The 27250-nt window shown below is 35.6% G+C and overlaps 1 protein-coding gene and 3 non-coding genes across 9 annotated transcripts in view; 3 read left to right on the forward strand and 1 right to left on the reverse strand.

The window, feature by feature from the left end:
• The window catches only part of LOC6037463 (protein 4.1 homolog), an 81761-nt gene that overhangs the window by 2116 nt on the left and 52395 nt on the right, over window positions 1-27250 (forward strand). The gene's annotated exons all lie outside the window — the stretch shown is intronic.
• LOC119768210 lies at window positions 14466-14572 on the reverse strand. Its single transcript, XR_005278022.1, has one exon. It is a non-coding gene; the product is annotated as a U6 spliceosomal RNA (small nuclear RNA).
• Window positions 15801-15907, forward strand: LOC119768212. The gene has a single exon (XR_005278024.1). It is a non-coding gene; the product is annotated as a U6 spliceosomal RNA (small nuclear RNA).
• On the forward strand, window positions 24614-24720 carry LOC119768211. The gene has a single exon (XR_005278023.1). It is a non-coding gene; the product is annotated as a U6 spliceosomal RNA (small nuclear RNA).

The raw sequence follows: 27250 nt of genomic DNA on the forward strand, positions 1-27250 counted from the left end.
AATATTCAAAAATCTGCATACTAAGAACTGATTTCCTGATCGATTTAACGTCTTCGGAAAAGCTATAGGTGTTGCATAGGGTTTTCTCAGAGAAAATAGCTACACTCAAAACAAATAATCACACATTTTTGCCTTCCTCACTGAGGTAAGGCTATAATCCTGCTCTAAAAATGAACTTTGTATAAAAACGTCGTAGACCCACCTTCATGTATACATATCGACTCGGAATCGAAAACTAAACAAATGTCTGTGTGTATGTGTGTGTGTATGTATGTATGTGACCAACAAACTAGCTCATGTTTCTCGGCACTGGCTAAACCGATTTGACCCGAACCTGTTGCATTCGACTTGGTTTAGGGTCCCATAGATCGAGTTTTATACAGATTGAAGTTTCGATAAGTAGTTCAAAAGTTATGTATAAAAATGTGTTTTCACATATATCCGGATCTCACTTAAATGTATGTAAACTATGTCCGGGTCCATCATCCGACCCATCGTTGGTTAGATTATCAAAAAACCTTTCCAACGACTCCAAAACATTGAAGATTTGGCAACTCTGTCTCGAGATATGTCCACTTAAGTGATATTGATGTACTTTTTGGATGCCGGATCTCACTTAAATGTATATAAACTATGTCCGGATCCACCATCCGACCCATCGTTGGTTAGGTTAGCAAAAGACCTTTCCAACGAGTCCAAAACATGGATGATCTGGCAACCCTGTCTCGAGGTATGGCCACTTGAGTGATATTTATGTACTTTTTGGATGCCGGATCTCACTTAAATGTATATAAACTATGTCCGGATCCACCATCCGACCCATCGTTGATTAGGTTATCAAAAGACCTTTCCAACGAGTCCAAAACATTGATGATCTGGCAACCCTGTCTCGAGGCATGGCCACTTAAGTGATATTGATGTACTTTTTGGATGCCGGATCTCACTTAAATGTATATAAACTATGTCCGGATCCACCATCCGACCCATCGTTGATTAGGTTATCAAAAGACCTTTCCAACGAGTCCAAAACATTGATGATCTGGCAACCCTGTCTCGAGGCATGGCCACTTAAGTGATATTTATGTACTTTTTTATTCCGGATCAAAAAAATAGATGAAATTTTTGTACAATTCCATCATATCAGCCATTGTTGGTAATAAGTGAGGAAGGCTCCAACCACATAGGTGGATTAAGTTAGTTTTTTAATTTGTCTTTTCACACAAAAAATGGGGTGCGAGAAATAACCATTTTTGAAAAATCTCTTTTTCAATATGGTTTAGATTACAAAAATGCCAGATTTTGACCTATGGCACCAGTTAGTCAAAATTCACTTGGCAGTGTTGCCATTTAGAAAAAAAATCATGATTTTTGAAAAAAAAACGTGGACAAATTGTCGAAACAATTATTTTGATTTTATTTTTGAATGTATAATCAATCGTTAAGTACTTTACATAAATGTCGATATCGAGAATCGTTTTTGTGTTATATTCAGGTAAAAAAATGTTGTTAACTTGTCTTTTTTCAAATAAAAGTAAGTTTTTTTTTGGAAAAGATGAGAATGTTGTTGTTGTTAATTCATTGATTTCTGGCAGCTTTAACCTTCTTGGTCTTTCGCTGCCCTAAGATCAGAATATTTCCAATAATTTTGCTTCAAAGAAATTGAAAATTACACAAGAAAAACGAGGTTTTCCCTACAGCACAAAATAGCGTGGTAATTTCAAGTGACCATAACTTAGTAAATATACGTTTTTCAATGTAAAGAAATGTTTGTAAAATTTTTCGATCTCTTGAATAAAAATATTTTCAGAATTTTCAAATCAACCTCAACATTTGGAAAGGCCCAAAAACGTTTTTTTTTTCGACCATATCAAAAGTTAGGGTTATTTTGATAATTTTGAAAATATTTTTATTCGAAATATTTTTCTTTTATTTTAACGGAAACCGTGAAAACATATTTTTCGGCAATATTTTTGACAAAGACTGTGTTTTTACAAGTTTGCAAAAAAAAAAGAAAAAAAAACCCGAAGTAGAATACCTGCTTCATTGTTTTGCCACTAATGTTGCGATAACCTTATCTATTTATTTGTTTTCAAGTATCGATTAGCTATCGCAAATTAATAGAGAGGCCAATTGAAGCAATCGAAACAGATTAACAGAAGCGGAACAAATTGCATTTGCTTTTCAAGCTCTAAATTTGTCGTCAGCCAATTTGTGAGATCTTTTCCCCAGTGGACCGTCTCCGTTTCTTCACAGAATCGATTGCAACAATATCAAGCACGAGGCAACAAGAAAAAACAGACTCTGTGTAAATAAGACAAATTTAAATAGAAATGACATAATTTTTTTTTGCTGGGATTTGTCTCAGTGCAGAGGAAAACGGCAGACACCGGCAAAACAACAACAACAACAAAAAACACAGTGTCTTCTGGTTTATTATTCTGAATTGTGTCTGTTTTGAGAAGGCGACTATAAAATCATCATAAAATTGCAAAATAGCTCGCTGTTTTGTTTGTTTTAGTCTAGAAAATATTATCACAGATACAGATACAGAAAAATGTTGCATGTGGGATATTCATTTGAATTTGCTCAATGATTTTTAAATATTAAAATTGTTATTGAAATAACCTAACACTATCCTTCGCACCAAAATTCGCTTGAATTAACTTTATTGACATTGTAATCAACCTAAATTGACACGATTCTAAGACGGGATCTTTTCTGTTTGTCATCTCTGTCCACTATTCGTTGGCAAATTTAAACCGCAGAGCGACATTCTTCAAACGGTCAACCAACACCACCACCAGTAGAATGGAGTGAATGATATCATCACACGTCATCGTGCAATCAAACTGGGCGTGTGAAGTTTCGCGATAAGTTTTTCTTTTTATATTTTGCATCGTAAGCGTCTTATTTTTAACTTACTCACTTTGACTTATCAACAGAATAAGTCAGTGACTAATCTTGAAATTATGCAAGTGCTGTTCAAATTTAAAATTCAAACATTGTTCTACAATTTTTCAACACGCAAGTCTTCTGTCTTCTCCATAAATTTTAACTAACACAACCCAAAAATAAGCAAGTGGGTGAAAAAAGACACAATGTTCTCTTCTTGTTTTTTTCTGATTCCATGTTTTTGGACACTCGACAAGCAGAGACCCCCCTCTCCGCATACAATCAAAACTAGTGAGCTCCCCCAACAGCAACAACAACACTCTCAAAAAACAAGAAGAAACGCTAACGACTCTCTGTTGACGAAGTAAATTTTGTTGGTCGTTGTCTCATCTCCGCGCACAGAGCTCGGTCGCACGAAAACTATCGAAAGAAAAAAAATCTTCATTTACACACTGAGACACGCTGGAGTGAGAAGTGAGACGAAAGTCACGTTCGGGTGTCTGCGCGAACCCAACTCAAAAGTTTTGGAGTATTCGGGGGGACTTGTGTCTTTTTTTGGGGTCTTGGGGTGACAAATTCTCGGACCTGCAATCTCGGCGTGCTTTTCGAGATAATCACAGCAGCGGGAGGGACGTGCCAAAATCTTGACGAGAGCAATTTTGAGAAATTTTGTTCTGATAAGTTATTTTGTGAAGCGCCTTCAAAAGATTGCTTGAAAAAATCTACGAAAAAAACTACACAGTTAAAAAAACCTTGTTTTAATATTCTGAAAATGTGTTAAAATTTCCTTAATAAGTGTGTAAAATTACATCTGATAATCTGTAATTCCACTTTTACTCATAAATTCATGTAAAATTACATTACAACAAAATGTTTGTGCTTAGGTTTCTTTTTACTATCTTCAAAGAATGATGTAAAATTGGATGATGTCAATTTACCTGATTTTAATGTAAATTTACACAACTTTTTAAGTAGCATTACATATTTACATATTTTTGTAATTAGGTTGTCTAGAAACTACACAGTAAAAAAAATCATGGGGTACATCTTTTATGTCAGAAAAAAGATGTAATTTTACCTCTGAAAATGTGTAATTTTACCACTTTTCTGGTGTAATGTCACTTTTTCAGTCTAAATTTAGGTAATTACATCATAAAAGAGGTAATATTCAACCTTCCAAGATTACAGCTTCCAAATTTACACAATTTTTTACTGTGTAGATTCACAAAAAATTTGCTAAATTTCAAAAATTCCAAAAGCAAAATTAAACCTTTGTTTCAGCAAAGTTCAATAAACAACTGAAAATAACCGTCAATAATTGATGGTTTCCCCCCTCAAAGAAAATTCCTCTATGCAGAAGGCAGTAAATCCCTCGTCACAAGGAAGGATTCGCCGAAGGATTTCCCGCCATTCGGTGGCGCTCTACAACAGCTTCACTGCAGAGCAAATTCAAAAATTAATGTTCTTTCCCCCTCTTCTCACTGCCAAAAAAGGGTTGCGGCGAGATTTGTTTTGCTTTTGCTTGAGATTTTGACTTTTCCTGAGACAAGTTCAATTTCGAACCCTTCAAGGAGTGGCTGCCTGCGACACAATTGAGGGAAGTGACTTCATTGTGATGGATTGCGGAGGATTAAGGTAGAAAGGTGGAAATCCCCTCTTTTTTGACAATCGATTGGAAGGTTATGAATTTGAATGAGGTTGACAATCATAAATTTTCAGTTTTAGAACAAAAAGATTTAATTGATTTGATTTGGGGTTATTTTTTTCTTCAAATCGTACAACTTTTTCGTTATAGAAAAAAAACAAGTAGTTCTCAAGAATACGCAATTTTTTTCGCGATTTTTTAATTTAATTTTTTTTGATTTGGATGAAACTTTATCCATGCATTCCCTTTGTCAAATCTCCATTCAATTTTGGGGACTAGTCATGGTCATGGTCAATTGCTATGTAAATATATGAAATTCTGTATCATGAAAAGTAATTTTCTGATCGATTTGGTGTCTTCGGCAAGGTTTTAGTAATAGTTGTTGATGTAGTTTTTTTTAAGAAAATGTAACGCATAAAAAATCCGTTTTTTTTTTCAAATTTACATTTATTACTACAATTTCTATTCCCAAAATTCGTAAAAAAGAGGATTTTTTCAGCACGAGTCGTACATTTATCCAACGAGGTTCACCGAGTTGGATAAATACGAAGAGTGCTGAAAAAATCAAGTTCTGCAACGAGTTTCATACAACATTTGTTGCAATTCCGAAACACCCATTGAGTGAAATTTTAAGTAATAAATCGTTTAAATCAAAAAATGCTGAAAAGTGTTACTTTTCGAAACAAGTGCTGAAAAGTTCAACTTTTCAGCACCCATTTCAAGCTATTTCGTCGTTCAAGAATGATAGGAAAAGTAAGTAGTTTCACGACGGAATTGCAAAAATTGTATTTAAAGTTTTTGTCCCCCCTTTCAAATATGGCCCGAAAAATTAGGGGGAAAAATTTAAAGGAAATCAGGGGGCAAAATTAATGGAAATTGAAGTGCAATCAGCGTTTAGAATCATTTTAGCACGTTTGGATTGATTTAAAAATCTTTTTAATTTTTGAAAATTTTCGATGTTTATTATCGCAAAATTTTGTTTTAGCTAAAACTTTTGTTTTCTTTAAATCTTACATTTTTTGAAAACTAATGATTGCAAATCAACTGAACTAGTGTAAAATGCATTTCAAAACTCTTTTTCGATGCAAATGTTGAAACTATGGCTTGTTATTTCAATATTTATATTTTATTTTTATTTTTTCGCCTTCGGCCAGAGCCGAGGGACAAAAACTTTGAAAAATATTTGCATCGGACTCAGGCTGGTACAATTTTTATTTAAAGTTTTTGTCACACACCTCCCCCCAACCCCCCGCCCGCTCCGAAATCGGGCCGAAAAATCAGGGGGCTGAAAATATATTTTTTTTTTTAAACTTAAAAATTTCAATGTATTTTAAGTCCAAATTAGCTAAAATTAGTTCAAATGCAAAATAGCATGTTTGAAATTCATTAAAAATAATTGAAGTTTTGCCAAATTTTCGATGTTTTGTATCGCAAAAAGTTTATTTTCGCAAAAAAAAATTGTTTCGTCAAATCATATAGAGTTGCTTTGGAGGATTTGAACGGTGCGCGTCGCAGTCAACACGCCGGATTTTCGTTGCCGTTTCCGTCTTTGTTTCCCCCCCGATTGTGTGTATTTCGACCCGGGTGATTTCGCGAATGTTTGACAGTTGCTTTGGAGGATTTAAACGGTGCGCGTCGCAGTCAACACGCCGGATTTTCGTTGCCGTTTCCGTCTTTGTTTCCCCCCCGATTGTGTGTATTTCGACCCGGGTGATTTCGCGAATGTTTGACAGTTGCTTTGGAGGATTTGAACGGTGCGCGTCGCAGTCAACACGCCGGATTTTCGTTGCCGTTTCCGTCTTTGTTTCCCCCCCGATTGTGTGTATTTCGACCCGGGTGATTTCGCGAATGTTTGACAGTTGCTTTGGAGGATTTGAACGGTGCGCGTCGTGGTCAACACGCCGGATTTTCGTTGCCGTTTCCGTCTTTGTTTCCCCCCCGATTGTGTGTATTTCGACCCGGGTGATTTCGCGAATGTTTGACAGTTGCTTTGGAGGATTTGAACGGTGCGCGTCGCAGTCAACACGCCGGATTTTCGTTGCCGTTTCCGTCTTTGTTTCCCCCCCGATTGTGTGTATTTCGACCCGGGTGATTTCGCGAATGTTTGACAGTTGCTTTGGAGGATTTGAACGGTGCGCGTCGTGGTCAACACGCCGGATTTTCGTTGCCGTTTCCGTCTTTGTTTCCCCCCCGATTGTGTGTATTTCGACCCGGGTGATTTCGCGAATGTTTGACAGTTGCTTTGGAGGATTTGAACGGTGCGCGTCGCAGTCAACACGCCGGATTTTCGTTGCCGTTTCCGTCTTTGTTTCCCCCCCGATTGTGTGTATTTCGACCCGGGTGATTTCGCGAATGTTTGACAGTTGCTTTGGAGGATTTGAACGGTGCGCGTCGTGGTCAACACGCCGGATTTTCGTTGCCGTTTCCGTCTTTGTTTCCCCCCCGATTGTGTGTATTTCGACCCGGGTGATTTCGCGAATGTTTGACAGTTGCTTTGGAGGATTTGAACGGTGCGCGTCGCAGTCAACACGCCGGATTTTCGTTGCCGTTTCCGTCTTTGTTTCCCCCCCGATTGTGTGTATTTCGACCCGGGTGATTTCGCGAATGTTTGACAGTTGCTTTGGAGGATTTGAACGGTGCGCGTCGTGGTCAACACGCCGGATTTTCGTTGCCGTTTCCGATTGTGTGTGTTTTTCGGTCCGGGTGGTTTCGCGTTTTCGCATTTTATTCGGTTTTATCTTTCCACAGCCGGCTGTCTAAGATTGAATCATTTATGCTAAACTCAACACCAAATAACCGGGACTAATCTCATCCGCATCCTTCGACTGTTTGCCTTGAGAATGCATAATACATCACACCATTAAACAAAATTTATTGATTATTGGGTCGCATCATCATCCTCTATGTTGAATCCTGGCCATTACCCTTACCCACTAACAAAATCCCAAGTAGAAGTAGTTTTCCGGCACACGTGGGGGTGTGGATATCGTATAGAACCCACCCTTGGTAGCAACCTGTGCTAACTAACATTCCCGTCCCAATCCCCCGAGATCTACAAACTGACATGGCGGGCGCCGTTGGTGGCCAATGACTGTTACCTATTTGCTTCAGATCTAGTTTTAATGATCTTGATGTTTTATCTTTTCATTGCATTCATACATGCTGTTGATAAGGGAAACACCATTAGATCGTTCAAGCGTATGGTCGGTTGTATTGATAGGATATTACGGTCCTGTTCAGCAACGGAGAAGGACAACCATGGGTGGTCTCTCATGCTCATGCTCATGCTCAAAAAATTTGTTTCGTCAAATCATATATTTTTTGAAAACTAATGATTGCATAACACTGCTTATTGCATAGCAAAAATTAAAAACAAAAGTTGATGTTCTTTAGTAAGCGAAAAAAAATATCCAAATCAGAATAAATTTTGATAATTTTGCATTATAACTGTAAAAAAAAATTAATTTCTCAGCATTTAAAATCACGCCTTTTTTTTGTACATAAATTGCCATTCGAATTTATGTTGTCAATCACGAATTATAACTCTTTTGCATACCTTAAAAAAATTGCGCCAAAATTAATCACGAAGTGTAAAGAACTGTGCTACTGATTTGTCCATAAGAACTTTTTTAAGATTTTTGTCAAAATATTGTCATTGAAGCAAGAAAAAATCATAACAATGATGAAAGAAAATTCGTATTTGGAATATTTTTCGCTTTCCCATTTGATGAAAGTTGATTTTCATTGAAAAAAATAATGATCTATCAAATAGTAGTAATTTAAAAACAATAACCAAATTCACTTTAACTTGCCCCAATTGTACTTAAACTCTAACAGAGAGAGAAAGTTGCCTTTTCCGGTCGCCCTCAGTTCAGTTTCCACAAACCTCGATGCTTCAAGTCGGAATGAAAAGTAAACAGAAACTTTTCCCCAAGTGCCACTACAACTAGACACGGGCTCGTCGTAATGGTTGTTTACGTTTTTTCTTTCTCAAAAGGTGTTTCTGTTTCTATTTCTTTTTGCTTTGTACAAATGGAAAAACGTAAAGAAGATTTCCCGCGGGTGCAAATAAAAACAAAAAGTTGTACGCCCGACTCGAATGATGACGACGACGAAGACTGGCAAGAGAACATCATGCAACTGCAATAAGAAAAATAAAGCAAAAGCACGATGACCTACTTCCGATGGCTGGATGCAATTTAGAGAGATGCACATCACACACAGTTGCATCGCTCTGTGATGCACGTATGGAACGAATATAAAACGAATCTCGTTTCTCGTCACTGTGAATTGTGTGCCTCAAGACTCTGTGTGTGTGTGAGTTTTGTATCAAAGAAGTCAAACAGCGAGAAAAAGTGCAACCTCTTATGCTGTCTTCTTTCATGCAGCATAAAAGTATGCTCTCTTTTTTTCTTCACTCTCTTTTCCGTCACTTAAATTGCGGGTGAAATTGAGCGTTTGTGACACTTTCCAGCTGGTTTCGACTTTTGTTTGTTTATAGCTATGCAACTTGAGCACCCTCTTGGGCTGTCTTTCTGGCTGATTACCATACACCATAATTAAGTTGGAAGTGGAATTGTTTATGTTGAGTTGGTTTTATTTATTTTATTTCACAGCTTGTTTTCTAATTGATACATGCTTTAAAAGTATTTTCTTTGCTTTAATGAAAACAACCTTACATCGAGTTGATGTTGTTCATACATTATTTTAATGCTTATTTAAGATAAAATCTTGAGTTTTTTTTTAAATAGGTCCTATAAACATATGAAAGACAATTGCTTATAGGTCCTTTTAAAAAAAAAAACTCTAGATGATGTTAAACAGATTGTGTGTTCATGTATGTTTTTTTTTGTATTCGTTTGGTTGTATCAGTTTTAATAACAAGAAATCTTGCCATTGTTAATTTTTTGAAAAAACTTATGTATTGTTTTAGTGTGGTTTGGTTTAAACAAAATTTACCAATTTAAGTACAAAACATGTTTTTTTCTGATGCTTTTGACTCAATGCTTTAGAAGAGATCTGCAACTGAATGGGACTGCTCGATATTTGAAGGAACATTCTGTCAGCGATCATATCCGAAAACGACATTTGATCACTAACACACAGTGCCTATCGTGATCGTCATTGCTATAGCGACGGTCGGTGAACGTAAACACAAAGACGAAACGAACGAAAAATGAGCACCATTCAAGCAGCCGCCCGAATGAGATAACGTGCTCTTTCTCTCGTTTTTCGTCTCTCTCTCTTCTTAGTGTTTGCTGCGTGGTGACAGAAGTCATTTGAATGCGATCATAAGAGAGATGATCGGAATCTCGGTAGAATGCCAAACGACCGTTCTCTGAGCGAATGTATTTCTAAGGAGACTAACTTTTGATTTTTTGAATTCTATGATAAATTTCAGTAAATATTGTATTTTTTTAAATATTGACCCAGTTGCACTTTCGAATAACATCAAAGAAGTTGAATAAGTCATTTTTTAAATATTGTTAGCTGTAGCTTTTAGTTATTGTCCTATTTTTTGAACATTTCATTGTTTTATTTTTAACAAGATTTCCTAAGAAAATCATGTTTATAAAAGGAAACAAAATTAAAGACCATCTCGATATAAATTGCTCCGGAGATGAGGAACTCGAGAAATTCACGGCACCGTGACATGGAAACTGTTTTAAGCATTGCGTAAAAAGCAAACACACACACAAACCCAGTCCAGTCCAGTGGGAGAGAGTATAATAAAAAAAGATTACACTTTTTCTGCACTTTATGGATTCAGGCCAAGTTCTTCAAAGCACCACGCGCGAGCGTGTAAGGTAGCATAACGTAACTTTAACAGAAGCCCAAGAATAACTTCATTTTCCAGCTTTCTGAATGTCTCTCTCCTCCCTAGGGTGGCCCTCCACAGCAACTTGCGGCCACCGTGAAGTAATAAAAATTATACCCACTGAAATACGACCCTGCTAGAGGGGCACACCTGTTTTCCCCTTCGAAGAACGAACTGAAAATAAAAATAAAAACTCGATGCAACTTCCTGAACCGTGCCCATCGGACCCGCTGGAAATCCACTTGTCCGGTGGTTTTGCCTTCTGGCCAAGCCACATCTGCATTCAATTCTCTCGGTGGGCTTAGCCCACAGGGAATGTGAACGTGGAATCGTGTTGATCGAAGGAGGCGGGACGGAATGAGAACCCTCCGAAACGGTCGTAAAAAACGTAACAAGAATGTTCTGCATTGGAGTGAAATCGGAATGTAGGTCAATTCACTTTAATTTTGAAAAATTTACGATATTTTAATTTGCTATCAAAAGTTTGCAAATTGTGTGTGATCCCTTGCTCTTTCAATCCACTTAGCAAGGCACTTAACTAACTAAACTGTAATTTCCTTCGAGGTTCACTATCGGGATTCACTTATTCTGTGCTGCTGATAGTATCATATCATAAACATAATTTCCACCTGGGTTGGGTTGGGTTGGGCTCTAATGGACACTGCCACTGCTGGTGATGCTACTGCCGGAGACCGCATCAATTTTCTCTGATAGGACAAAGTTACTCCAACTTTTAATGCTTGAAAGCAAAATCTCTCAAAATGTTCGCGTTAGGATGCCAAGGGTTAATTCCAAAATCCCAGAACACACCAACTTCAAAGGTTCAAACCAAAACCGAAAACTTTAAACGGGGTATCGCATATCGCACACACAAAGTTGTGGAAGCCAACCAGCCGCACCGCTGGTTAAGTGCGGGTACCTGTTCCCAATGCTAATTGATGCTCACTACTGCTGGAAGAAGAGAACGTTGGAGTTTTTATTTTTTCGGGGGGTGCCATCAAGTCGAGTCGTCGAGTCGTGGTGGGTTTCACCTTTCAAGGCATGACCGCAACCAGCAGCAAAACTAGCGGTTTATGTGCACGATCTAACATGGAGCAGGAGGTGGAGGTCGTACAGGGACTACGGTTATTGGATAATAATTAGAGGTGAGGGTGGTTCCAGCCGGTAATTGCTGGTGGTGGTTTGGAGTGTGTGGTTTGCACCTTTTTTGTGGGATAGTGCTAACAAGATACTATCTCTGTACAATTTTTTTGAATTCAAGCAAGCTGAGCTGAAGTTTGTCTGACACACGTGTTGAGTTTTCACGTAAAAACTGGATTTCCTCCTTATTTCTAGAATAATGTACTGGCTGTTATAGGCTTTTCTGAAAGATCATACGATTTTGATCAAAACTGTATCAATAACTCAAAAACGATGAAAATTCATATGGGACATTTATGAGATCAGAGGCAGTTTAGGGGTCATACTAAAGCTCAACAATCAAAATAAGACAACGAGAAAGTAAATTTTCCTGGTTCGATTATCTAAAGAATTGATTATCCGAAGTGAATTTTATCCAAGGCCTTCGGATAATCGAACTGTATTAGTTTTCAACTATGGTTTTAATTTTAATGATCCTAAATTTCAAAGTTCACTTGTTATTTCGCAGTTTTAAACATAAATAAATAAAAATCAGTTGCAATTTATGCAGCTGCATAGAAAAGCGTTGTATTAAATTAACGACAAATATACTAAGATCAATTCTCTACCAAAACCGGAAATGAATTTTATTTGTATTTTATGATTTGGCTCAAACTTTGAGCGGGCCTTCCCTATGACCAAAGAAGCAATTTTTTGTCATTGGTTCACCCATACAATTACATACTATTATACCCATAACTTATGAAGGAATTTTCTGATTAATTTGGTGTCTTTGGCAAAGTTGTAGGTATTGTTGAGGACTATTTATAAAAAAGGAACACGACAAAATAATTGCCGATTTTTTTTATTAACTTTTAACAAGAACTCAATTTCCCAAAAGTGAATATTTTAATTTAGATATTTTTTCATTTTAGGAGACAAAAACTCGCAACTTTTGAGCCATAGAGAAGTATGGTCAAAAATTTGCCTCCGAGTTATGATCTTTTAAAAAAATAGTGATTTTTGGAAAAAATCAAAATTTTATACATAAAATTTTTTTAACTCATTTTTTATGTAAAATTGATATTTTTCGTGAAATTTTCCGATCTTTCGAATCAAGACGAACATTTCAAAAGGGCAAAACATTCAATATTACGCCCTTTTAAAATGTTTATCTTGATTATTATTGTTTTCGAAAGATCGGAAAATTTCAAGAATGTTTTATGTTTTATCATTCAAATCGGACTGCTGAGATTTCGACTTAAAAAAATTGCAGGTCGAAAAAAAAATATTTTCAGAAATGGTCATTATTAAAAACTGAAAAAAACTGCGAATATTTCGCTGAAATCAAACTTTCGGCGGTTATATCTTGAAAACAGAGCCCTTATTAAAAAATCTGTAATAGTAGTTTATGCAACAAGTTGCAAAAAGAAGATTTTTTCAGCACGAGTCGTACATTTATCCAACGAGGTTCACCGAGTTGGATAAATACGAAGAGTGCTGAAAAAATCAACTTTTGCAACGAGTTCCATACAACATTTTTGGCAATTCCGAAAAACACCCATTGAGTAAAATTTTAAGTCAAATTTTCATGTATTTTGTCAATAAATCGTTTAATTCAAAAAAAAATTGAAAAGTGCTACTTTTCGAAACAAGTGCTGAAAAGTTCAACTTTTCAGCACTCATTTCAGTGCTGAAAAGTAGAACTTTTCAGCATTTATTTTGAAAAGTGTTGCTATTTGATTCTGTTATTTTTGGTACAGAAAAGTAGGCTGTTTCGTCGTTCAAGAATGACAGGAAAAGTAAGTAGTTTCACGACGGAATTTCAAAAAGTACTTTTCGATTGCAAATTCAATTTAACATAAAAAATGAGGTCAAAAACATTTTATGTATAAAATTTCGATTTTTTCCAATGATCATTATTATTTCAAGAATTCATAACTCGGCGGCAAAAATTTTGACGATATTTCTCTATGGCTCAAAAGTTGCGGGTATTTGTTCCCTAAAACATATAAAAAAATCTCGGATCTCGGAAAATATTAATTTTGGGAAATTGAGTTCTCGTGAAAAAAAGTTAATTAAAAAATCGGCAATTTTTTTCCGTCTGCCAATTTTTTTCTGAATAGTCCTCAACAATACCTACAACTTTGCTGACTGGTGTCTTGATCAGAAAATTCCTTTAAAAGTCACAGATTTTTGAATATTTAGGTACCATTTTTGTATGGACAGCTGCCAGAATTGTATGGAGACTTGTATGGTTATTTGGTAAAAATGCTCAAAATCGACCGATTTAGTAGAGAATGGCTCCATAGAAAGCATAAATAAAATAATTTCTAAAAAACCATAAAAGGGTTGGTCCTTCGAACCGGATATGATCCAGCGACCTATGGATAGCTATCCATACGTCGCTGGTTCATATCCGGTTCGAAGGACCAAATTCGGCTCTGTTTTAAAGGCTTGTCCTTCTCGAAGCACACGATGGCAGATTCTATTGTGCATCATGTCTGCACTGTACGAGAATTTATGTATAATTATTATTCAAATAATTATGATTTTTTTGCGACAGATTCCTCTTGATTTTTTTGCTGTTTACACAGTAATACAATCATGGTAAAATTACATCGAGAAATGTTCACTAATAACCTATTAAAATATGTAAAATTACTCGTTTTCATATTTTTCAACATTTTAAAACTATTTTTTTTTCTAACTGTTTGGGTAAAAGAAGTCTCGCTGCCACAGATGAATGAATCATTCCCCCATGATGTTATTGAGTCCAAAAACGTGTGTGGAAAATTAAATCTGTTTTCTCTCCTCTCCTCGCGAGCGGTCACATTCGGTCAATGTCTCCCATTATTTCTGTGAAAAAGAACACCTGTTCCCTCTGCGAGGGAGCACCGGTGATTTTTTTTTTAAAAACATTCTGGTTCAAGTTCAAAGTGATTTAAGAAAATCCGATTTTCGGAATGTTGTTACTCATCCGCCACCAAAAAAAATGTGGAACGCTTCACGATTTTGCGTGTCATCCTTGCGCAGGGGCCATGCTAATCTTCTCTGTATCGTTCCAATTTTAGTATATGTCTTGCCGAAGCAAAGACAAATTCGGAGGGTGCCCTCGTTGCTTATATAGTTCGTGAATCGTAAAACGGTTCTAGCGATGGCGGAGTGCGAAGTGAGCGAAAGAAACGCGAAAAAGTGAGAACATTTGTAAGGTTCACAGTAATGGGGGACAGGTAAACGTTTAGTAATCGATTACTCGTCAGTTCGAGGTTAGGTTATGTACCTGCGTTTGAGTTTTTAACAAGATTTCGCTAATTGAATCAGAATTGCCGTTTCTGACTAAATGCGACTCTCAAAATATGCAGAGACGCGTCTGCTCCGCAATAAAATGCACTGCAAATCAAATTTGTCTGGCATTTTCAATTATACCCATTACGACTCGCAGTGCTTCAACAACTCCTAAATAACCGTAAGCGGTTTTATTTCTCCTCCCCTCCCCCTCGTTGTCTGGAGTAAAAACGAGGCGTCAGTAATGGGGGATCACCAACCGCCCTCCATCGCAACTCCCCTCAAGCAACGGCCCAAATCATTTAATCCCACACAATTTGTTTCAATTTTTCTTCTGGCAAGTCGTCGTCGTCGTCGTCGTCTGGCAATGAGAATCTCGCGAGATAAGATGCCTGCTTCTGCTCATCAGCATGATCATCATCACTGGCGAGGTAGGAGGCTCATTTCCTTAAACTCGTGGGAGGACGACACTGCAATTTGGTCGAGGCGGTGGGAGGGGTTGTTTTTTTCCGGGCCCCTTGCCCTAATGGGTTCTGAATCCCTCTGTCTGTGGTTGCTGTTGTTGTTCTTGGGGGTCGATGTCGTCGAGCCCACTCCCTGCCCAGCCTGGCTGTGTGTGTATGTTTATGTGATAAAATATTAATGATGCAACCCCGGTGGCAGACACTGCTGGCGAATGTTGCGGACCAGTTAAGGTTCTGGTAGACAGGGTTACGTGCGCTCCGGTTGACATTGCAGCATTTTGGGGTGGTTCAGAGTTCTGGAAAAAAAGTTTTATGATTAAATTTCCAATTGGCATGTAATAGACGTTGCAAACTGTGTTGAGACAGATCTAATAAGACTTTTTTAATATTGCAGGTAATTTACATGTTATTACTTGTGTCTTGAACTTGAAAACAAATGTTAAACATCGCTAGAACTGTTTTGAAGTGCGCTAACTTCGGACCCGAATGACTCTTGAGTTAAGTGGTCCTTAAACGCAAATAAATAAAATAAAGTGCGCTAACTATATAAGCAAATTTCAAGCCCTTAGTACTCGTCCTAGCTTCGGCTGGACATATACTAAAATTGGAACGATACAGAGAAGATTAGCATGGCCCCTGCGCAAGGATGACACGCAAAATCGTGAAGCGTTCCACATTTTTTTGTGATTTGGATTTGGGTTTTTTCTTTTGAACGAATAGATTATAAAAAAAAAAAATCAACTCACAAATTTGGATTTAGCAACCCAGACTTTTCAAAGTCGGATCGTAGAAATTTGAATAAAGCATATTTCAAGAACATTATATTAATGGTTACTGAAAATCTGGCAGCACTGTCATAAGTAATAAGCACTTTAATAAAATGTATGGAATTTGTCAACGTTATCAGTCTTGATTCTTACCTGATTCTCTTTTTAGGCATCGTTATACGAGAGAACATTTTTAAAATATAATTAGGTTTGGAGATCTGGCAACTCTGTTAAACTTTTGTAAGAATTATAGAACATTTCTGGAGTTTCTTTTGAAAAAGTCATATTGACCAGATTGGCATTATTCTAACCACCTTGTCAGGGGGTCAGGGGTATTCAAAAACACCCAAAAAACAAAGAAAAAAAAAATGAAATTTTGGATCATTTAAAAATACACCAAATTTAAACAGTGGATGCAGGAGATTTGGGTGAAAAAAGCAGTCAATTAGTCATTTGATACCCTCGACCAATTTTTTTTTTCACAAGATTTTTTTTTCTCATGTTTAAGAGATCATTTTAATCAACTATCCTACCTTTACTTTTTACTTTATCTTTAGTTTTCCCATAATAAGTCTCTTAAATATATGAAATTTTATCTTGCGATGGGATTTTCTGATCGATTTGGTGTCTTCGGCAAAGTTGTAGATTATAATTAGGCCTACAATCCACACTTGATTATCCGAAGGCCTTGGAAAAACTTCACTTTAGATAAAGTTGTTTTCCCAAAATAAGTATATATTTTTAAATATATTTTTCGATGTGTTTTATGGGACTCAAAAATACATCTTTTAAACCATAGTGCATGATGGTGCATAAGGCTACCAACTCTTGCTGAGCCAAAATCCGTATACTTTACCGATATGACACCATGGTATAACAAAAACTGTCAAGGAATTATTTAGATATGTTTGGAATTTGGGAATTAAAAATATTTTTGTTAAACGTTTAAAAGTTTACGAAATGTCAAGTTTGCTTTTACAAATAATATCGTTGTTAGTGTTTTCTAGAGGTCCTATAAATACAAGCACAACCCAAGGTTTTCACAAGCCAAAATTTGATCTTTTATTTAATAAATATGTTTTGTAAGGATTTTCAAAAGAACAATCATTGACAATCAAGTTTGAACTGAGGAAAATACGGAAAATTATGCAAGTAATCCCTTTAAAATCAAACTGACAGTTAAATAAAAATATCTAATTAGAGAAAGCTTTGGCCCAATCAAAAAAGCAATAATTTTTTTAAAAAGTTGTTAAAGTTCCGTACAAATCCGTATTATGCGAAAAATTCCGTACAAAAATTCCGGCCTGTTAAAAATCCGCGGAGAAGGTCGAAAATCCGTACGGTAAGGAAAAAATCCGTACAGTTGGTAGCCTTAATGGTGCATAATCTGGTTCCAGACAAGTTTCAGAAATATGAATTTTTGAAGAAAAAAAAGATTTTTGAAAAATATCGAAAAGGTGGTCAAATAATTATTTTTAAAAGCTATATGAAATTTGCAATCGAAAAGTATTCAACCGATTTTTGAATAAAAATGCACCGTTTTGCAGTTATAGTCACTTTCAGTTTACAAGACCAACAATTTTCTCTCTGAGACTTTGAAAATTGAAAAATCACAAAGAATTTAAATCGATGAAAATGAGTTTTTGTTAGAGTTGCCTAATAAGTCTGTAATTTTCAACCAGAGATATCCCGGAAACTATTTGCTCGAATTTTAATGTTAATGAAACTATTGTGAATCTTTCTGATTTTTTGTGGATTTTTTTGTCTTAAAGATATGTTCATTAAAAAGTAAATTACAATACATAACTTTTGAATATGTTCAACATTGTTCATATGGTCAAACCAAATTTTTATGCGAAAAATGTTAAAATTTTCAAAAAAAATATAACTTGAAAGTTACTCTTTAACTCTCAAACGGTGTACTTTATTGAACATTTTGCAAAGACCTTTTTTTCATGGTCACATTTTTTTTTCTTCAAAAAACCATATCTCTGACTCAAAAGATGTCTTTTCGAGTCTCATAAAACATATCAAAAAACTTCAAAAATGTAAAAATATATTTTTGGAATCCAACTCTCAGTGAATAAAATTTGAAAAAGACATACATAGTTAGTTAACTATAATTGAGAAAATGTTTATGAATAACTTTATTATAATATCTTCTAAGTTTCTTAATTTTCTCAATAAACATGATGTCGAATCTGAAAACGGACAGCATTTTCGGATTTTTTGGACAATTTTCCGTTAGGGGAAGGTAGAATAAGTTTGTAAATAATAAATATTATGTGTTTTTTCGAATATAATTCAATAAAATCTTAATTTTTTTTTGTAATTTTCAGTAGAACAAATTTTATATAAAATGTGAAAACTTTTGATTCATGCTTCGAATTCAATTTAAAATGCAATAATTTTATAAACAAAACTAGTTGTAACAAATTTCAAGCAAAATTTTGATTTTTTTTTTATAATATACATTTTCATCTATTAACAAAACATTTTTGAAGTTATTTGGTTGTATCAATGCCGAGATATACTGCCCCTGATCGCATAAATGTCCCATATGCATTTTCATCGATTTCGAGTTATTGATGCAGTTTGGTTCAAAATTTTGTGCTCTTTCAAAAGAGCCTATAACATCCAGTACTTTGTTCTAGAAATCAGGAGGAAATCCAGTTTTTTCGCGAAAACTTAACACGTAGCCTTATGTATGGGACAAACTTCAAAAGCGTTTTTCTCAGCCTGCTGTTTTTGCATATGGGACATTTATGCGAACATGGGCAGTATAGCTATTTAAAGTTAGCAGTTTCAAAAAACGGGTGCCACGATATCTCAACACTGCTTTGACTAAATCGGCTCAAAATTTTAGTGAAGACTCGTTAAACCGGTCCCGTGTGCATGACGAAGGCCGATTTTCAAAAAGTTTATTTTTAAAAAAGATAAAAATATTTTTATGTTATTCATATAAAAAATCGTCAGTTTTTGATTTTTGTAATTTTTTTAAAGCTAAATTTGATAATCGGGCTCCGTCATGCACACTGGATATGTCTTGAGAGTCTTCACCTCAAATTTCAACCAATTTGGTCCATTCCATCTCGAGATATCGTGGAACCCGTAAATCAACTCAGTGTTTAGAGAAAAGCGCTCACAAAGTTTGACATTCCGCTTTGCACACAAATTTAAAAATAACAGCTTTCTACAGAACTACTCAATAGTGAAAAATAATTTAATTTTTTTTAATATTAATACTTGATTTCCTGAAATTGCATAAAATAACAAATAAGTTTTTTTCAAGAACGATTTCCTAAAATTTCATACCAATCTCTATTAATTTGTATTTCAAAGAATCAACGGTTTTATTTGTTTTAAAATTCTTATAAAATCATGTTTAAAAACGTTGCTTAATCCACCTTTAGGTGGGTGGTGCCTTCCTTACATTTATAAAGTTAATACACTACAGAGTCTCAAAAAAGAGTATAAATAAGACTTATTTTTATCCAAATATCTGAGATCCGGCCTAAAAAAAAGTGTATAAATAACACTTAACTTTCGATAGGGTTGTCAGATCTTCAACGTTTTGGACTCATTGGAAAGGTCTTTTGATTACCTATACAAAAACAGGTCGCATGATAGATCCGGACAACGTTTTCATCAAAACATTTGAGATCCGGCCTCCAAAAAGTGCATAAATAACACTTAAGTGTTTATAACTTTTGATTGAGGTTTCAGAACTTTAACGTTTTGGGCTCGTTGGAAAGGTCTTCGAAATACCTTTCTAAAAATGTATAGCATGACGGGTTTTCTTACAAAACCACCCTTTTTACAATCTTCCGGACTTTATTCGAAATCGTTTTTTTAGCATAACTTTTGAAGTACTTTAGAAAACTTCATAATATTAACTAGGGTCTTGTGGGACCCCAAGACGGATCGAATGAGACCAAATCAGTCAAAATCGGTTCAGCCAATCCGGAGATAATCGTGTGCATATTTTTCGGTGCACGGACTCACATCCAGACACACGCACAGACATTTTTTCAGAATTTGATTCTGAGTCGATAGGTATACGTGAAGGTGGGTCTACGAGGTCTAATAAAGAAGTTCATATTTCGAGTGATTTTATAGCCTTTCCTCATTGAGTTGAGGAAGGCAAAAACCTGTTTCACCCAACCATATCACCCTAACATCCCATTTTACCCCCTGCGCTTTGCCGCACCCGGGACATCGGAAGGAAGCCCCGGAACCAATTCACGCGCCGGGGTCGCATCAAACCAGGGAAGGCATCTAGCGAGAGAGAGAGAGAGCAAAAAACTAGGTAAATGTTGAACCAGTCTCTCGCGCGATACCGGACCACGTCGGAGCTGGCGTCACTTTTACTACACACTCAGATTTTTTTGCCGAACTTCGGCAGAATTCTGCCGAAATCAGAACAACTGAGCGCTCGGCAGGGAGTTCGGCAGAAAATTAATCTGCCGAAGTCTCGGCAAATCGAATTTTGACAGCGTCCGTTTTTCTGCCGAAGATCTCGGCATACGTAAACATTAATTTAACTGAAAATCTCGGCAATTTTGAAACAAAACCAACCGAGATTTTCATCATTACAATTAAATTCTTTCGAAAAATCAAAAAAAGATGCAATAACGGATGCTTTTGACATTTTTATTTTCCGTCCTTGTTATCACGTTCAGTACAAGTTTGTGCAGTACACTAGCGGTTATTTATGTGAGCTGGCGAAAGGTCTTGTTACAGTTGTGCCTGACAGCAGAGGAGCATTGCATTAATAGAATACGAGATAGAATACAATTTTCGCAAATTTCTCCATCCGGGATCAACAGTTCCATCCAAACTACACAGCAGTCTCCTTCCGCAAAATACTTAGCTGCCACAAATAGCTGTGGATATCACATGCAGTAATCTCCTCTTTGCACTGTAAAGATATACTTAATTGAATACAAAAACTGCAAACAGAAACACCCATTTGGTTTTCTAATTACTAACCGAGTTTATTATTAATCCATACGTCCGCTTCCTTCCGTGCATCAAGAACGGCCTGCGTCCAGTTAGACATGTTCCAGAATCCGGAATTCCCATGGAACCTGCACAAGTGCTCACAACAAAAAACCTAAACAAATATGGCTACCCAAAAATCTATCCGAACAGTTCGGCACTTCCACGCGTTTGACAGCTGGATTTTGCCGAGCTCGGCAGGTTTTGTTTACGCCGAGATGTTCGTCAAAATAATGTGACGAACTTCGGCATTTATTTTCATTTTGCCGAACTATCGGTTGAAATAGCTGAAAAATTCGGCATCTCTTATAATTCTACCGAGATTTCGGCAGAAAATTATTCTGCCGAACACTTTCGGCAGAAAATTCTGCCGAAGTCAAAAATGGAATTTGAGTGTGTAGACTCGTTTATTTTCTCCAACTCTTACTCTTGTCTCTACCCTTTCTGCTACCTTCCTTCCTTCCTTCCAATAAGTGCCGGTCCCTTAACGTGAACAGGGCACAACACCACACATCGACAGCGAGCGTTTAAAAGGCCTGGCCTTTTCGTGTACAACACAAACACACATAGACATGCAGACTTACCCATTTGATGTCGGTGTTGTTGGAAGAGTTGAGTTAACTCACACGCAGCAGCAAGAAGTGTGTGCTCCCACGGGTCCCCCAGAGACCGTTATTATGAAAAAAAAATTTCCACCCAAACCAATGATTGGACATGGTTCCTGGGACCATTCTGCACCTCTGGGCCGAGTTTCAAAATATTTGCCGGCAGAAATTTCGAATACGGTCAGTTTTAGTGTTTTGAGTAGAAATTAAGGGGAAATCGCATGTAAAATGCGTAGGAAAAGTTCTAAGCTTGGATGTTTTAACTCTAAAACGTTACTGGTCATAGTTTTAAGTTGTTCTTACACGTAGAAGAATGATATAAAACGATTTACCGGACTGACTTAGCCGGATTAAGCCTAAGTTAAGTGACTTAAGTCTATAATTTACAAGTTTATACATAAATATCTAATAAAAACTCCTATGTTAGGCATTTTCAAGTCAAGGAAAGCTAGATTGCACAAAACTAACATAAAATGGGGTGACTTTGAGCCAAAGGGGTGACTTTGTACCAACAAACGACTAAAGATTGTTTTGATAAACTTGAATTTTATGGTAATTAATATATACAAATTTAGTATATTTAAATAAGGCCTGTTGATTTAAAGTCATCTTGAAGTGACAAATTTGAAAATCATGCGCAAATTTTTCTGAATCAATTCGTACTGAATCTAAATAAAACAATCAAAATATAAGGGCAACAACTTTTGTAACGTGGCAAATTTGTGGTATTGCAAAATAAATTTTCCTTTTTTGTTTTGAAACTTTTACAAATTTGAAACAGACGAATGAAATCCAGAGAGAACTTCAGCTATCATTTAGCCCATACTTTTTTGTTGTTCTGTGTAATGATTATTATTAGAAAAAGTTCTACGTCACAACTTCCTATAGGATTAATATTTCCAACCAGTTATGAATTTTAAACATGTTTGTCATAATAAAATATTGTATCCTTTAATTGAATGAAGTGTTAGTTGATAAATTTTGATTATCGTTACAATTTATTGAAACATATTATTGATCAGCAAGTACGTTTGCTAATAATATATTCAGCAAAACAAAACTTATTCTTTCCCCACGTGAAAACACAATCACTCATCTACTCTTTTAACAAGCTTGGCAAATCTTATGAAAATTTGAAAATAGTATAGTCAAATATGTATAAACTATTGGGCTTACAAATACTTACATACGATGGGCGATGTATGAATTGTATGTAAGTAGTTGTAGTTGTAGTTTGTGTTCTAAAACTCTTGTCGGGTTCAAACAATAAGGCTAATAACACTAAAGCGTTATCTATTTTTTTAAGTTTTTCGTGATTATCTAACTTTTTACGGCATTTTTGAAAATGTTGGGAGAGTGCAACATAAACTATGAACAATATTTGCAATGATTAAACCTTACAATTCAATTAAATTAAACCTTACAATACAATTATTATCGAGCTTGTAGTTAAGCTATATAGCTATTATGCAATCGTAAAGTTGGTACAAAGTGACCCCTTGGCTCAAAGTCACCCCATTTTATGTTAGTTTTGTGCAATCTAGCTTTCTTTGACTTGAAATTGCCTAATATAGGAGTTTTTATTAGATATTTATGTATAAACTTGTAAATTATAGACTTAAGCCACTTAACATAGGCTTAATCCGGCTAAGTCAGTCCGGTAAATCGTTTTATATCATTCTTCTACGTGTAAGAACAACTTAAAACTATGACCAGTAACGTTTTAGAGTTAAAACATCCAAGCTTAGAACTTTTCCTACGCATTTTACATGCGATTTCCCCTTAATTTCTACTCAAAACACTAAAACTGACCGTATTCGAAATTTCTGCCGGCAAATATTTTGAAACTCGGCCCAGAGGTGCAGAATGGTCCCAGGAACCATGTCCAATCATTGGTTTGGGTGGAAATTTTTTTTTCATAATAACGGTCTCTGGGGGACCCGTGGCTCCGTTTGAAGAATGTTGCTCAGACGTATCGAGGCATGGTCGTGGCGTAGAGGAGCTATGCTGGATCTTCAGCCGTACGCTGCGCTGCAGTCAAGACTCTCCGATATTTGTGCCACCATAGAGTAGAGTCATATCCGTTCGTCAAGTTGAATGTTTCGTCGTCACGAGTGGAGAAGAAAAGCAACGTGGAAAAAGGGTTGAACCTGTGTGGAAGAAACTGCAAACAACACCAAAGTACACAGTAATTACACTACTTTGCTACTGTTCTGTTTTGTACAACGTTCTGTACAACACGAAGACATTCTGCTGACACTGTTCTGTTGAATTGTTATCATTTCGTGTCGGCGACGATGACTATTGAATCATGCATGAGCGGGCTTCCGGAGTAAATTAAAACATTCCTGGCGGCTCTCCCCAGTTGATTTGAATTTTTCAGACGATAATTCAATTAGATGGATCTCTTGTGGAGCGAGAAAAGCTTCCAGCTGTTCGAAAAGACACATTCCGAGCCTCCACGACAAAGTCTACAATTATACCGTACCTTCTGTCAGACACTACTACTCTGTGTGTATAAAAGTGCCAAGATGAATATTTAATTGACCGAATCACGCGCGCCACGGACGGTTCGAATGACTCATCGGTCGAAGGGTACAGACGGGTTGACTTTGCCGTCGAGTTCGTGTCGGAGATTTCGATGGATTGATCGGGTTAAGCTATAGAGAGAGCTATTCAATCGGTGTTTACGTTTCCGTATTTGCATTTCGGAGATTGTCATCGATAGGATTGTGGGCTTTCGGGGGAAAAGGAATTTTGATTATATTGGAGAGTACTCATTGTTGCATTGTTTTTTTGGGACGTGGACGATTTTTGTTTGCCTAACTCAATTCGAGGGTTGAACTGTTTATAAATATTCAAGTAGGATATGAGGGGCATCGAAACTGATGATACCACCCAACGCTAACACAATATCCAATAAGATTGGTTTGATTGTCCACGTAGCTTACGTATCGCTAGAACTGTTTTGTCAGCCACGAACTATATAAGCAACGAGGGCACCCTCCGAACTTGTCTTTGCTTCGGCAAGACATATACTAAAATTGGAACGATACAGAGAAGATTAGCATGGCCCCTGCGCAAGGATGACACGCAAAATCGTGAAGCGTTCCACATTTTTTTGGAGAAAATTACCTCTTCTAAAAAAAAAAATTGGTTTTAAATATGAAATGAGAAAAAAATATCTTTTTTTAGACCCTTTCAAAAGTTTAGTTGGTTTGAAAATTATGATTTTTTTTAATCAGAAAATTTTACAATAGAAGTTTATACGACAAGTTACAAAAAGAGGATTTTTTCAGCACGAGTCGTACATTTATGAAACGAGGTTCACCGAGTTGGATAAATACGATGAGTGCTGAAAAAATCAAGCTTTGTAACGAGTTCCATACAACGTTTTTTGAAATTCCGAAAAACACCCTTTGAACAGAATTATAGGACAAATGTCCATGCATTGAGTCAATGAATCGTTTAAATCAAAAAAAAATGAAAAGTATAACTTTTCCTAACAAGTTCTAAAAAGTTCAACTTTTCAGCATCCCTTTCAGTGCTGAAAAGTAGAACTTTTCAGGATTTGTTTTGAAAAGGGTTACTATTCGATTCTGTTATTTTTGGTACAGAAAAGTAGGCTGTGTCGTCGTTCAAGAATGACAGGAAAAGTAAATAATTTCACGACGGAATTGCAAAAATGTTTGATTTTTAACACTTAAATCGAACCATTAAATTCCGAGAAATGTCAGTTGAAAATTACAGGCTAATACTTAGAAAAACTCATTTCCATTCATTCGAATTCTTCGCGAAGCTGTATCTCAGAAATTAATTGACAGAGAGAAAATTGTTGGAAATTATCCAAGCTTAAAAAAAATCAGAGGTGCGATTCTTTAAATAAGTATTTTTTAAATGCAAATGAACAAAAAAAAATCAAAAATGTATACCCCAAAGTTGCTATAACTTGAAAACAGTACATTTTATCAAAAAATGTAAAGGACTTTTCGATTGCAAACTCAATTCGGGTTTTAAAAATATTTTTTCTTTAAAAGACATTTTCAAAAAAACATTTTTATTTTTAAACTCTATAACAAACGGAACCAGATTTTACCCCATCATGAACTATGGCTGAAAAGATGACGATTTTAGTTCCCTAAACACCGAAAAAAATAAAAATATCCTTATCCTAATCCTAATCATAACCTACAACTTTGCCGAAGACTCCTAATTTATCAAAGTTAATCACTTGTTTGCAGGAAATATTATGCCAAAAAAGTATTTCGCAAGTAAAATTCTAGATTTTTTTTGAAAAGGTTCTATAAACATAGGAAACACAATAGCTTATGAGACCTTTAAATAATAACTTCAAAAAGAACAATAGAATTTTAGGATCTTTTTAGTTCTTGTTTTAGTAAAAAACAATTTTTATTTAAATTATTTAAAAAAAGTGTTTTGTATAAAGCTTATGTGAGCACTTGTTATAAAATTACTTCAAAATCCTTTTTAACAATTGTTGTGTATTGCGCAATTCTCACTAACTTGGACTTCGCACTAAATTATTGCTATCGATCGCACTATTGCGACTTGTCAAACTGGTTTGAGAAATTTTAATTTTCTCAAAAAATGATCATAGCGAGCCGATGTTGCTCACCTGTCAATCGTAATTTTAAAGTGCGAATGTCCAGTTTGATGGAAACTGCGACTGGAAATGTAAATAAACAACTGCTGGTTGCCTAGTTTTTGGAAATTTTGTTGTCAAAAGTGCGAGCGAATAGTGCGGGCCAAATCCAAGTTACAGTGCAAGGATCAATACCTTCCACTAACAATTTTCCAAAAAAAATATGGGACAAACAAATAAAATGGTCCAAAAATTGTAAATAAGATCAATAATAAAAAAAAAACTGTTGTTAACTCTAATCATGTACAATTTTTTTCTCGTCTTTTTTAAATTTTTAAGCTTAAATAATACCTTAAAAGTACTCCAAGGTGATTTGGTATTTTTAAATTCAAGATGGCGGCCAAAATGGCGGCATTTAAATATTTAAAAATGCATTTGATAATGTAACAGGTAATCAACCTCTGAAGCTTATATGGAGTCGCAGAACTTAAATTTGATGTTCGAAGTGCAAATATCTTACAAAGTTTATGTTCCTTGACAAAAAAAAAACAGTTTTTTTGTGAAAGACAGCTTGTGACTATGTTGGTACTGACACTTAAAAAAAAATTGTTTTTTATTGGATTATCCGGTTTTTAAGAAACCATCTGATAATCGAAACTTCGGATAATCGAGTCTGGACTGTAGTAGGAATTTGATATTGCTGTTAATTTTAAATTTAATTAGCTTAGTTTGATTAGTTTTTTTTTGTATAATTTTGAATATCTTTAAACATATTAAGTTTTACTGATCAAAATTAAATATATTTAATAATTTTTCCTCTTACAAATAACGCTGCTTGAAACTTTTCGATGAACCACACTTAATTTATCTTGAAAATTATGTTTGGTTTAATGTTTTACTCTTTAGAATTAAAAAAAATAAATTGAACAACATTATTTTTCAAAACAAAATGTCCTATTCAAAAATCGAAATGATTGGTGACTATTTGTTTGATCAATATTTTTTTAAGCAGTTTTAACTGTTATTATGCTTGCCAAGGAGATTTATT

This window comes from Culex quinquefasciatus, chromosome 2 (assembly GCF_015732765.1).
Source record: "Culex quinquefasciatus strain JHB chromosome 2, VPISU_Cqui_1.0_pri_paternal, whole genome shotgun sequence".
Lineage (NCBI taxonomy): Eukaryota > Metazoa > Arthropoda > Insecta > Diptera > Culicidae > Culex > Culex quinquefasciatus.